General features: G+C 42.6%; 1 long non-coding RNA gene and 1 pseudogene across 1 annotated transcript; one reads left to right on the plus strand and one right to left on the minus strand.

Annotated features, from left to right (window-relative positions):
* The first annotated feature begins 375 nt into the window (after positions 1-375).
* LOC147002575 (uncharacterized) lies at positions 376-9683 on the plus strand. Its single transcript, XR_015048517.1, has 3 exons — positions 376-561; positions 6798-7026; positions 9057-9683. It is a non-coding gene; the product is annotated as an uncharacterized LOC147002575 (long non-coding RNA).
* A 1648-nt stretch (positions 9684-11331) lies between these two features.
* Positions 11332-12578, minus strand: LOC110296692 (sentrin-specific protease 2 pseudogene; annotated as a pseudogene).
* Between the last annotated feature and the right edge of the window lie 507 nt (positions 12579-13085).

Raw genomic sequence — 13085 nt, forward strand, 5'->3', positions numbered from 1 at the left:
ACCTGTCCAGGGCCGCCCTGGCCTCCTCTCCCCTGGACTACGGGCTCCGTGTGCGAGAAGCCACATTATGGGTGGACGCTCCGAAATGCGACTCTACTTCTGTGCTGTTTTATCATGGCTGCAGGAGCCACTGGCTTCTCACCCCTACCCAGTAAAGTTCACTGCTGGTCCCATGCAACAGGAGGACTGCTGGAAGGACCAGTGAGCACTGGGGGAGGAGCACCCGCACGTGGGAGGCGGGGCCTCGGTGTGAAGCCAGAGGCTGAGGGCGGAGCTCAGGGGCCCAGAGGGCAGAGCCCGGATGTGGAGAAAATGACTGAGGGCGGGGCTTGGTGCGCGAGAGGCGGAGCCCAGAGGGGAGCAACAGTTATGAGGGCAGAACTTAGAAACCATGAAGGCGGAGCCCGGGTCTGTGGTAATTGGGCTGAAGGCGGGGCTTAGGAGCACGGAAAGTGGAGTCCAGGAGTAGAGCAATTAGATTGAGGGCGGGGCTTGGAGCGTGAGAGGCGGAGTCCGAGTGTGGAGCAACAGGACAGTCTGGGGGCAGACTGTATGTTGCTGGTGAGTGGTGCAACAACCTGAGGGATGAACTGAACAACCTGTGAGAGGCGGAGCCCGGGGGTACAGTGGTCAGCTTGGGGTGGGGTTTAGAACTGCCAGACTCGGTCTGTGCCCAGTGCCCAAGCTAGTCGCTCTAGGCCATGGCTGGGAAGGGAGGATCTGTGGGTGCTGTTTCCGCAACCCTCCGGGCAGGAACTGAGCAAAAGGATCAATCCCTACCCAGGGCACCACCTTCCCACCCACCCAGCCGAGCTCCGGAAACTCACGGGGGCTCAGGGGGTCTGAGTTGAAGTGAGATTTGGAAGGTGCGACTCCTAGTGTGGGAGGCTGATGGAGAGTTGGCTCCGAGGTTAAGAGCACTTGTTTTTGCAAAGGACCTGGGTTTCATTCTCAGCACCCAGGTCAAGACTCACCTAGGGTGGGAGGGAATGGAAGGCATGATGAGATGTTGCAGAGCAGTAGTGGAAAAGCAGAGAGATATGGAAGCCCTAACGTTTGTGGTGAGGCTAGGATGGTTCTGATGGGATATGTTAAAAATGATCTTATGGGTCCAAGAAACAAATAACTATACATCGATGAGTTGTAAAATCCCTGAAAGTTTCAAACATTGGTGTTAAACTCCTCAAGTATATATTAAAAGTGAGTTTTGGAATTCAGTCAGGAACTCCCAGTAGGGGGCGCTCTATGTCCTAGGTAGGTGAAAGTGAGACTCAAAGATTTGTTGGGCCACAGTTTCTACTTTGAAAATCACCAGCTAGAAGCAGCTGATCATAATCATGTTCTGCTTTGAAGAATGTGCTTCACCCTCCACTAGAATTGATATTTTGTTTTTTATATTTTCATTTTCACGACTGGAAGGTTTTTTGTTGTTCCTGGTATTGTAAATTGGCAGAGTGCTTGCTCCCCCCCCCCATCAGTGAGGTCCTGGATTCAGTCCCAGCTCTGAAGAAAAATTGATGTACTTGAAAATTTGTTTTTAAACCTCGGTATTGTTTATCTGGGTATGTTTAAATATATGCTATATATTATACTTGGTATGGAAGAATTACTTCAAAGAAAGAGTAAGTCAGTTCTATTTTTTGAACTTGCAAAGAAACCTAATAACCTATTTCACATTTGCCTTATTCTAACTTCTCCTTAAACATACATGTCCTAGTTTCCTTTCTGTTGCTGTGATAAAACACTCTGACCAACATCAGCCTAGGGAAGAAAAAGTGCGTTTGGCTTACATGTCTAGGTCACATTCATGTTTAAATAAAGTCAGAGAAGGAAGGAACCTGGAGGGAAGAACCGTGGAGGAAAGATGTTCCAGCCATGCTCAGTTAGCTTCCTTGTTCAGGCCAGGACCACCTGCCCAGGGAATAGTGCCACCCATAATGGGCTAAACTCTCCTGTATCAATTAAGATAATGAAGACAAGCTCTCAGATACATGCCCACAGCCCAGCTTTATACAACTAATTACTCAGTTGAGACCCTTTTTTTTTTCTTTTTTTTTTTTCCTTTTTTTCCTGAGGTCCTCTAGGCAGTGTTGGGTTCACAGTTAATAATTATTTTCTAGAAAAATAATCCTTTTTTTCATTGTGTCCAATGTGGGTGTTTCAGTCTTGACTGGTCCATTACGAATGTTGCACCATTGGACATGTCACCTTTAATCCTGGCACACACGAGGCAAAGGAAAAGGGATTTCTATGAGGTTGAGGCCAGCCTGGGCTACATAGGAAGTTTCAGTACACCTTGGAGTACATAGAGAGACCCGTATCAAAGAAAGAAAGAAAGAAAGAAAGAAAGAAAGAAAGAAAGAAAGAAAGAAAAGAGAGGATGAATGAACATTGATTTGAAAGAAATAGGCTCATAGGGAGCAAGTAGCACTATTAGGAAGTGTGGCCTTGTTGGAGGAAATGTGTCACTGGGGACAGGCTCTGAGGTTTAAGATGCTCAAAGCCAGGCCTAGTGTGGTACTCTTCTCCCCTGGCCTGCTGATGCAGATATAGACCTCTTGGCTTTTTCCCCAGCATCATGTCTGTCTGCGTACCACCATGCTTCCTGCCATGATGATAATGGATTAAACCTCTGAACTGTAAGCCAGTCCCAATGAAATGTTTTCCTTTAAAGAGTTACAGTAGTCATGGTGTCAGTTCATGATAAAAGAAATCCAAAGACAGAAGAATGGAAAGAAGGAAGGAAGGAAAGAAGAATAGAAGGAAGGAAATTACAAGGCTAACATATTCCTTCCTTCAGTAGCATTTTGAATCTAAAAGTAGTAGTCATTTCTATAAAAAAAAATTTTCTATAACATTTCAGGATCTAACACTAAGATTTTAATTTAAGCCACTTTGCAATGTCTTGTATTTTGAAATATTATAGGAATACATGTTAATTTGAAATGAACCATTTCAATTATCACCCATATAAAAATCAGAATATTTTATGGTGTGCCTGATGGCATGTGCCTTTAGTCCCATCATTCAAAAGGAAAATAAGACACAAAAATCGCTGTGAATTCTGAGCTACATAGCAACTTTCAGGCCAGCCAGGGCTGAAGAGTGAGACCCTGTGTAAGAAAAACAAAACACACACATTTCATAATATAGCAATTGTTTCTTTTTATGGGAAGTGTACTTATTGTGGATTTTTTTCCTTTTTCCTGAAAAAAAAAGTTTACTCTCAACCACTAAATTGTTTTATGGCAAGTTTTATTGTAAAATACCAGTATTATAGTGTAGTCCTGGAACACTAGCATGCCAGAAGCAGAAGCAGGAAGATCACAGCAAGTTCAAAGCCAATCCCAGCAAGTCTCAAGTCAGCCAGAGTTACATAGAAACAAACAAGAGTCTCTAGTGTTATAACAGGATGTTATTCTATGGCCTAAGAATCATCAAGTTGAATAAAATATAATTAGAATGTCTAGAGTCGGCGGAAGCCCACTTAATGAAGATATATAACTTTGCAACCAAAATACTAACACAAACTAAGTGGTACTTGGGAGATTGCTGGGAGATCCCCTAGAGTAAGAGCTGCTGGCTGCTCCAGCAGAGAGTGAAATCACACAAGATGATTGGATAGTAACAGAGCCTGCTGGCCACACCAGGCCAGAGAAAATGGTTCACTGTGAGTACCTTAGGTGCAAACTGAGTGGGGAGCCCTAAGGCTTCGGGATGTGTGCTGAACGTGAGTGCTGGGAACTGGACCCGGGTTCAACTGGAAGTGGGTAAGCTTTGCTGGATTCCCTGAGGAGAAGGATGAGGGCATACATGCCTGTTGGCACAGTAACCAAGCTGATGGTTTTCTGTTTCTCACTGAAGGCTGGATGTCTGTTTCAGCTCCTTTTATCTAGCAATAATCACTTATGAACCAACACAGCTTTGATGTATGGACAGTTCTCTGTTTACAGTAATTCCATTATGAAGTATATACATTTCAGGGCTGTAGAGTGGTTCAAGGGTTAAGAACCCTGGCTACTCTTCCAGAGGATCCATGTTCAATTCCCAGCACTCACATGGCAGGTCAGTGCTGTCTATATCTGCAGTTCCAGGGGAGCTGACACCCTCACACAGACAAAACATCATTGCATATGAAATAAAAATACACAATGTTTTAAAGAAAAAACTCAGCAGAGTGGTCATGGTTCATGACTTTAATCCCACACTCAGGAGAAAGAGTCTGGCAGATCTCTGAGTTAGAGGCCAGCCTGGTCTACATAACTGTTCCAGAACAGCCAGGGCTACATAAACACACCCTGTCTCAAACAAAAACCAGTCAAATCCCCTAAAATACACATTTCAGATAAAAATAGGCAATGGGTATCCTTTGTAGATTGCTATTTTCACTGTTTCAATTTACACCTTGTACTTTCAGTGACTTTTCATAGATTGTATATGTGTGGGGTAGGCTGGGAAGGCCATAAAGTTAGAAACCAGGGAGAAATCTCTTTCCAGTATTCCCTGTCTCCATCAAAGAAAGACTTCAGAGATAAAGTACGGAATTTGGGTGAAGACTGTTATAGGACAAAGGTTCCCACCCCAAGGGTGGATCGTGTTTCTTTTTGGTGAGGGACTTTGTTTTAAGCTTCTCCATGGAACATTGGCTGTCTTGGAAATTTTCTGTAGACCAGGCTGGCTTTGAATGTATAGAGACCTGCCTGCTCTGTCTCCCAAGTATTGGAATTAAAAGTATGCATCTCCCTCTGCCCTGCCTGTTTCAGGTTTCCTGAAGGAGTTGCATCTTAGGATTTTGGGAAGCTCAATTTATGGGAAAACATTAATGGGGAAAATTGTGAGTTAAGTGAGGCAAGATGGGAAATCCAGGGATGGGTTTGGGATTTTCCAGAATAGGGTTTAATTTCCTTTTCTACACTGATGGTGTCAGGATTCTGATGTGCCATGGTGTCAGGTGCATGTTGGGAACTGCAAATTGTAAAGGCAAAGAATAATATGCACATAGAATTTTAATAAAGCAGAGAAGGATTGACAGTCACCTTGGTCAGCCTTGCTGGTCCCAGCAAGTCTGAGTGGTTGAACTGTAATATTTAACTACAGAAGCCTTTGGTCTAACTGTTATATACTAAATATTCCAGCCTCTCTTCTAACTGAAATGTGCTAACTATTCGAGCCTCTGATCTAACAGTAATATACTAAATACAACAGCCTCTGGTCTGTCTATAATATACTAACAACGCCAGGCTCTGATCTAAATATAATATGCTAACTACCGTAGCCTCTGGTCTGATTATAATATGCTAAGTACCACAGCCTCTGCTCTAAGTGTAATATACTAACTGCACCAGCCTCTGGTCTGACTGTACCATACTAACAGCAGTAACCTCTGGTCTAACTGTGACATGCTAACTACATCATCCTCTGGTCTAACTGTAATATACTAACTTCATAAGCCTCTGGTCGACTTACAAGTTCTTCCCTTGTTTTAACCAGCATCAATCTATCTCATGTCAGTTTGGTATTTTGATTTCAATGAACATACAATAACATTGTTCCCAATGTCAGATGGTAACGTAAACTCTCATGAAGGCATAGCTGAGTATGCACATTCCTTGTAGACAAAGCATGTCTGGTGCCAGAGTGTATCCCTTTCAGGCTATTCCTGCTTGAGAGTTAGAGTGTACAAACCTTGAACCCAGATCTAACTTCAATGTTGAGAGGGAAAAGAATTTTTAAAAGCAGGCAGATTTTAAATCAGGACAAATCTCAAGGAAAGCTGCTGCATAATGGTTTTTGACAGGCTCCTCCGATATCCTAGTGTCTCAGCTGCAGTAAACATAGCATTTAAGGCATGTTTGCATCAGCAAGATCTGCTGCAGACCTTGCTTTATTCCCAAGGACCCCATACAGTGTGACTGGCAGATCCTCAGGGGGAGCACTGCAGAGAGTATTGATCTGTGTAAGCAAGCAGAAGATTGTACTCGCTTTTCTGTATTTGAAAGCATGTTTGTGTCCTAATCAGGGAGCGGAAATCATATTTTGGCAAAGTTGATTGACCAAGCACAAGATAGATAATAAAAAGTCATTTGCAGAGTCGTTTTTCTAATAGTTGTTCCTCATTGCAAAGGAATAGATATCCACAGTAGAACATTTTCATTACATGGAGTAAAACTGCACAAAAATGTACAGTTAAGGGTGAATACTGCTGTGCCATCTCCTCTGAGTCTGTTTCATATTTTTTAATTTATTTGTGTTTTTAATGTTTCTGGTGTTTTCTCGCTCTATGTGTTTATGCATAGAGTCCGGAAGGGCGCATCAGATCCTCATGGGCTGGGGTTAAGACAGTCGTGAGTGAGCATGTAGGTGCTGGGCACTGAACCAGGATCCTCTGGAAGAGCAGCAAGCGACCTTAACTGCTAGGCCTTCTCTACAGCCTGGGTTTTGTTTCACTCTGTTTTGTTGTTTTGTCCTGGGTGCTGTGATAAGAGGCAGAGGCCACCATATCCTGATTTAAAGTAAGCTCTTTTACAAGACATGTAATTCTTCCCTCTTTGACGTTTCATCTTGATTTTTGCTCCTAAAGATTTATTTGTTTTTATCTCATGTGTGTGGCCTGAGTGTATGTTTGTTTGTCTTGTGCATTGAACATGTAGCTCACTGACTGACTAGGTTGTCTGACCATATCTCTGCCTCCCAGTCCTGGGACTCCACTCATTGCTGTCATGTCTGGCTTCTCACCGAGACTCCAAGCTTCTTCAAGCATGCCAATCATAACTGTAACATCATGTCTTCTCTTGCAGGCCCACTTTGCTCTTCCAAAGACTGCATTGCCTTTACTGAAGGCCAGATACATCGAATGGCACACCACATGAACATGATGAGTCGTCCTGTGAAGGAACCGAGCCATCTGCATACAACCACTGTTTGGAAACTTCATCTTCTTACTGAGCTTGGCTGTCTGCTACATGCTCCCTGTGGAGTGAAACATCCACAGACATTTTAAAGGAACAGCTTTTTGTCCCACCAAAGGTACCCATCTCTGGGTCTCTTAAGCTGCCAGGCCTCAGTGCTGTTTTGCACAGACAGGGCTATTAATAGCATTGCAGTCTTTGGTTTCGATGGAGAGGCTCTCAGGGACTTATCCTGGGAAGAGAGATGTCAGCAGATTTCCAGATGTTTCTTGGTTATTGGAATACCCTAACAGATTTTTAGCTGTCAGGTCCTTCAGTCCAGCAATCCAGATGTTCTTTCTCTGCCATTTGGCATGGGGTATAGCCAGGATCTTAACTACTAGACACTGCTAGTACTCTAATAAGAGTGTTAATGGCATTGGCAACACAGGGTATGAGAAATAACCTCAATTTAAGTTATTTTGTGGCTTCAGAACACAGTTGTTCCATTGATGGTTTCTGTAAAAGTATCCTTCGTGTCATCCAGCTCTTGGCACTACTGACTTTGGATCTGTGGGCAGTATTCAGGTCTATAGCAGTATTGTTGCCGATGGAAAACTCAGGGAGACGCACACACATGTACCCCAGGTTAGCTTCAGACTTCCGTGTTCCTGAGGATTGCTTTAACTTGTGATCTCCCTGGCCCTGCCTCCCCAGGGCTGGATTTCTAGGAATGCACAGCCATGCCTGGTTCATGTGTGCTATGGACCAATCCCAGGGCTCTATGCATGCTGGGTAAGCATGCTACCACTAGGCTCAATCCCCATTCCCTTAGCTCAGCATTTTCAAGTGCGTTCTTTAAAAATGTTTTAAAAATGGGAGGGAGGTGTTGGAGAGTTGGCTCTACAGTTAAGATCACTTGTGGCTCTTGCACAGGAACCAGGTTTGGTTCCCAGAATCTGGGGACCAGATGGCAGCTACCCATAATTCCAGTTCCACGGGATCCAGCACCCTCTTCTGACTTGTGAGGGTAGCAGTCATCCACGTGGTACACAGACATACATGCAGCCAAAACACTTCTACACAGAAAATAAATCTACAGTTGGTTTTAAGTGTTTGATAACACGTGTCTGTGTATAGGTTGAAAAACTTTGCTTTGTTCTGGTTTTGTTTATCTTTTCTCATGCTTATAGACTATTTACATATTACTCATCAATTGTATGTTTTTTGTTGTCTTGGGGAGGGGAAGGTCTTAGCATTTTACTGACTTTTATGAGATCTACATCCTCACTATGTGACAATAGAGGTTTTTTAGTCACATTTGCTATGAATTTTTATATTGTTTGCATTTTAATTGCATGCCTTTTGGGGTTTTTTGGGTTATTGTTTTTTTTAATTTTCAAGACAGGGTCTCTCTGTATAGCTCTTGTTGCCCTGAAACTCACTCTGTACAACAGGCTGGCCTCAAACTCTGACTTGCCTACATCTGCTGCGACTAAAGGTGTTTGCCACCACTTCTGGCTTAGTGCTTGTCTTTAGGTACACATTTATTTTAAGTTTCTAAGCAGAACTAAATATACCACTCTCTCTTCTTTGTAATTTCTGATCCACTTTTCTGCTTTAGAAGCTCTTGTTCTTTGTCTTTGTAATTTTCTCATTTTTAGCTCAAAACTCTCTGCCATGGTTGCTGTTTTTTTGTACACACACATTTATTCTGGTGTTTTCTTGATAACTGACTGGTTTCTAAACATTTTATGATGATCAGCCTTTTTTAATTATAATTCATTTTTATTGTATGAGCATTGATTGGTTTGTGTTTTCCTGCATGTATGTCTTTCTGAGGGTGTCAGATCTCCTGGGACTAGAGGTACAGAGAGCTGTGATATTGCGGGTGCTGTAAATTGAACCCATGTCCTCTGGAAAAGCAGTCAGTGTTCTTAACTGATGAGCCATCACTCTAGAGACTGCCCTCCCCCCATTTGTGTCCTTACTTCGTTTTGTTATTGAGTGCTTATGTATTAGATTGTATGTCTATTGATATGTTGTATTTATTTCATGATAAAATTTTAGATTGTAGCTTTTATTAATTAGCAGTTTGACAATGGAAAAAACTTCCTTTACTATGCATTCATTACCCTTCCAAACTCTGTTTGTCTTCCTTTTCCTCAGGTGCTGAGGACTGAAAACATGGACTCACACATCATACATGGGTAAGCTCTCCCATCTACCACCTAGCTTCAGGTTTGTCAGCCATCTCTCCACAAACATATTAAGCATTTGAAAATAGACACTGCTGATATTGGATGACAGCAAGGTTCAGAAGACCTTCCAGAGGATTTCGAGGATCTTCTGTCCTCAAGGAATCCATTACAGACTTCTACTTGCAGAAAAGGCAAGAATGGCTGATTAGGAAGAAAGCTATTCCCAAGGGAGGAGTTGGGCAGGAGGAAAGAGATAAGATGGAAAACCACTCTGCCATAACGGACCTGGGCTCTTCCGGCTCACAGCCACCCATCATGGCTTCTCTTAATGGGGCCCTGGGTGCAACTTGGTTCCTTAAACTTACTAGCAAGTACTTGGCCAACTGATCCATTCCCCCAACTCTGTGTTGTCTTTTCTATACATCCTAAAGGTGCTATAGACAAAAGAGAATTGAGACTTTTTTCTCCCCCATTCTGGGCCAAACTATGAAGATACTGATTCCTATTCCATTTCAGTCCCAGTCTGTGGTAGGGGTCAGGAGTGGACCTGCCTGACTTCCCATTTACAGTAATACAGAGTAGCTTCAATGACAAGTGGCCCCATGGACATCAAAAGGTTTCTCCATTGCTCCCGCTCTACAGCTCACCTGCACATTGCTCAACTGTGCTGCACATATATTCTCCCTCTACAACCCACGTAAAGGAGTAGATGCTCTCTGGAACATTCCTACTCCACTGCAGAGGCCCAGACCAGAGTAACAATCACTGGTGTGCTCAATGTTTCTAAGGCTTAAGCTGGTGACTCACACCCTCAACACCTGCTTCTCAGGTCACCTCACAAACCAGGTTTTATTACTATGCCATGAAAGAAACAGGAGACACCAGATCATGTGAAATGTTTAAATAAATTTTATTAAGTAAAAATTGCATAAACACCATAAACCATAAGATAATGAGTAGAAAAGTTAAATACAAAGTATCACATGGAAATTATTAGATAACTGCGGGTTTCAAACCTAAATACTAAATACCCCATTATGCACAGTGGGAATATTAATCTAATGAGAAAAAATCTCAATTTCATCTTAATATATACCAAAACTCTTTGTGAAAAATTAAATTGAATAGAACTTTTCAAAAAATAATTCAGTACAGCAATAGTTGGGGTTTGTATTCAATGAGACCTGAGATAGAAATGGACTTTTGCCATTATAGTTACTTCAAATCAACTTCCGAAACTAAGGCTGGTCTGGGAAAGAATGAGTCTTTAAATGACCTTGGTGCTTTTCTTACTGGTCCTGGAGTCCAGTCAGTAGCTTGGCTGCAGTTCTACATCCTGTAGAAGTCCAGCAGAGTACAGTGGTGCCGAACAGCACCAGTCTGTGAAACCCAACTCCATTTCTCAAACGATTTTCAAGGTTTAAAAAAAATGAAAACATAAAAAAAAAAAAAACACACCACTATCCCCTGATTCAATTTAACATAGAGATGCTAGTGAAGGGCTTCTGTGGCTTCCTGCTGATGTCCCTCCTGATCTTCAACAGGAAATGGCACCATGATGAACATTCCTTTTAGAAATAGTTCAAAAAAGGACTCTAGGATTGGAATTTGACAATGGCCAATGTTTGAAAATGAAGAAAATAAAACAGTAAGTGGGTTAGGGTCAGGAAGACAAAACCAAACAAAAACACAAAAAAGACAAAAATACATCAAACAAACAAACAGAAAAAGAAAACAATTAACAAAATCAAAACCGCAAACAAAGAAAAAAACAACAAAATAAAAACACAAACAAAATACAAAACTGAAAACACAAACCAAAAAGAAACCCCAAAACAAAACCACAAACAAAAGGAAAAAAAAAAAAACAAATGAATAAGAAACAAAACCAAAACACAAATAAAATACAACCAAAAACCAAAACCTAAACAAAAGCAAGAACAAAAAAACCCCCAAAACCCAAACAAAAACAACAAACAAAAGCAAAAACAGAAACAAAAAAATCCAAACAATCAAAAACAAAAGACAAAACCAAAGACACAATAAAAAACAAACAAGAAAAAAAAGAAAACACAAATAGACACCAAAACCAAAGCAAAAACCACAAAACAAACAAACAAACAAACAACAACAATTGATTGCCTAATTCCAGCATTAAAACAGTTTTTCTTCAACCTGTGGTTTCCTGTGGGTTGGCAGCAGCAGTTTCTAAGCTTGCAATAGTTGCATGCATCCTAGAGATGGCATTAGGGCATCAGTCCCACATCCCACGTTAGGACTATATTGAAGAGAGTGGGTTTCATCCAGTCAGGCAGCTCAGTACCTGTTTCAAATCTCTTCAACTCATCCTCCCTGAGGTATATTAGAAACAGGGATGGAAAAGAACAGGGATGGGGACCATAGCAACCAGGTGGATGTTGTTACAGTAATTGACTGTGCAGGATTTCCCAGACCATCCTCTTCCTGAAGGTGGGCATGTGTTGCTGAGAAAAGGTCACAGGCTGGTCCCTAGCGATGCAATCTGCATATTTACAGGTAAACATTCCACAGTCACTCCCATTCAGTTGCAGAGGAATCTCCTCTGATGTCACACTGTACTGCTTCCACTCCAAAGGGTCCAGCTCAATGTTCCTGCGTGTCTTGCTCTCCTTTTGTAAATATTGGAAGATGGTCTCACAGATAGACTTCCCTGTCTGTCCCATGGAATCGAGGTATACAATACTTCTTTTTCTTAAATCGATTACCACCAGGCTCCAATGTACCCTCTGGTGAATAGGCACCAAGATGAGTTCTTTTTCAAAGACGTTGATGCCTCGAGTCCATCTTTTCACGGAACTGTAACTGCTATGCTTTAGCTTGGGGTAAAAGAAAGTGCTAAAGACATGCAGAGCCGGGTAGCCTTGGTTTTCATTTCTCTCAACCAGAAGGTTCATGTAGAAATTGATGACCTCATCATTGAGCCACTGACCGTTCTTCAGGGTCTGGATATCTCCTCTGGTAATTTGCAACTTGAATCTGGAACTTAGGATTTCGTCTTGAGGTCCTGGACCCAATGCATTCTCAATTTCCTTCTCCATGTCCTCTGTAATATCAAGGATTTGTTCCATTTCTCTGCCCTATCCTTGGTCTGTAATAGGCTTTTTCTCTGCCACAAGTACTGCCACCTTGTTGGGGAGTAAGCTATTGCCTCTGCCACTATCCAGGATGATCTGACGCCGTGTTCCCGGTAAATCAGGCTCCAAGCTGTTCCCCCTTCTTCCTTCACCCTTTATGCAATCTTTCTTCTCTGTAACAGATTTCTCCTCAGAGCAGCACTTCTCTCCCTCCTCTGGTGAAAGTCATTCTTTTAGAGCAGCAACAATAGATGGTTCTCGATTGCTCTGGGTTCTTTCTGATCCACGACTGTCTCCTGACTTGCCCCCTTTGATCTTCCAGGTGTTTGTAAGGATTGGGTGAGGCCTGTGTTGGTCTGACCTCACATCTTGGTCGCACTGAAGGTGTTGAAGCAACCTTCCGTACTTTTCCTTTTGGGGGCTTTGTTCGTTTTCTTCCATGACGGAATAGAGCTGCTTGCGACCCTTGCCACCATCAGCAGGCTTCCTCCCAGTTACAGCCTGCTCTGGAGGTCCTTCGGTCAACTCTAGGGGTTTCAGTTGGTTTGGAGTCTTTCCCTGGGGTTTCCGTACCTGACCCTTGCTAGGCTGTTCTCTCGGGAGCTCTAGGTCTTGAGGCTCCCGAGGGGTCTTCTTCTGAGCCTTGCCGGGCTCTTTAAATACCATCCCTGTTCCATCCTGGCATTTCCTTTTTGGACCTTGTCCCAAAGCTTCAGACTCTATCTCTGTCCCACTTTCATGGTGGTATTTTCTTTTTTGCCCTATTCCTGAAGCTTCAGGCTTGATCTCCAACCCAGGCTGTTTAGGTTGCCACATGGACAACTGCTTGGACTGCTTTTTAGAGGGTGTTCACTCCGGTATAGTACCAAGCGAAAGCAACCTTA

The sequence above is a fragment of the Mus caroli genome, unplaced genomic scaffold, assembly GCF_978045245.1.
Source record: "Mus caroli unplaced genomic scaffold, Mus_caroli_1 scaffold_9, whole genome shotgun sequence".
Taxonomy (NCBI): Eukaryota; Metazoa; Chordata; class Mammalia; order Rodentia; family Muridae; genus Mus; species Mus caroli.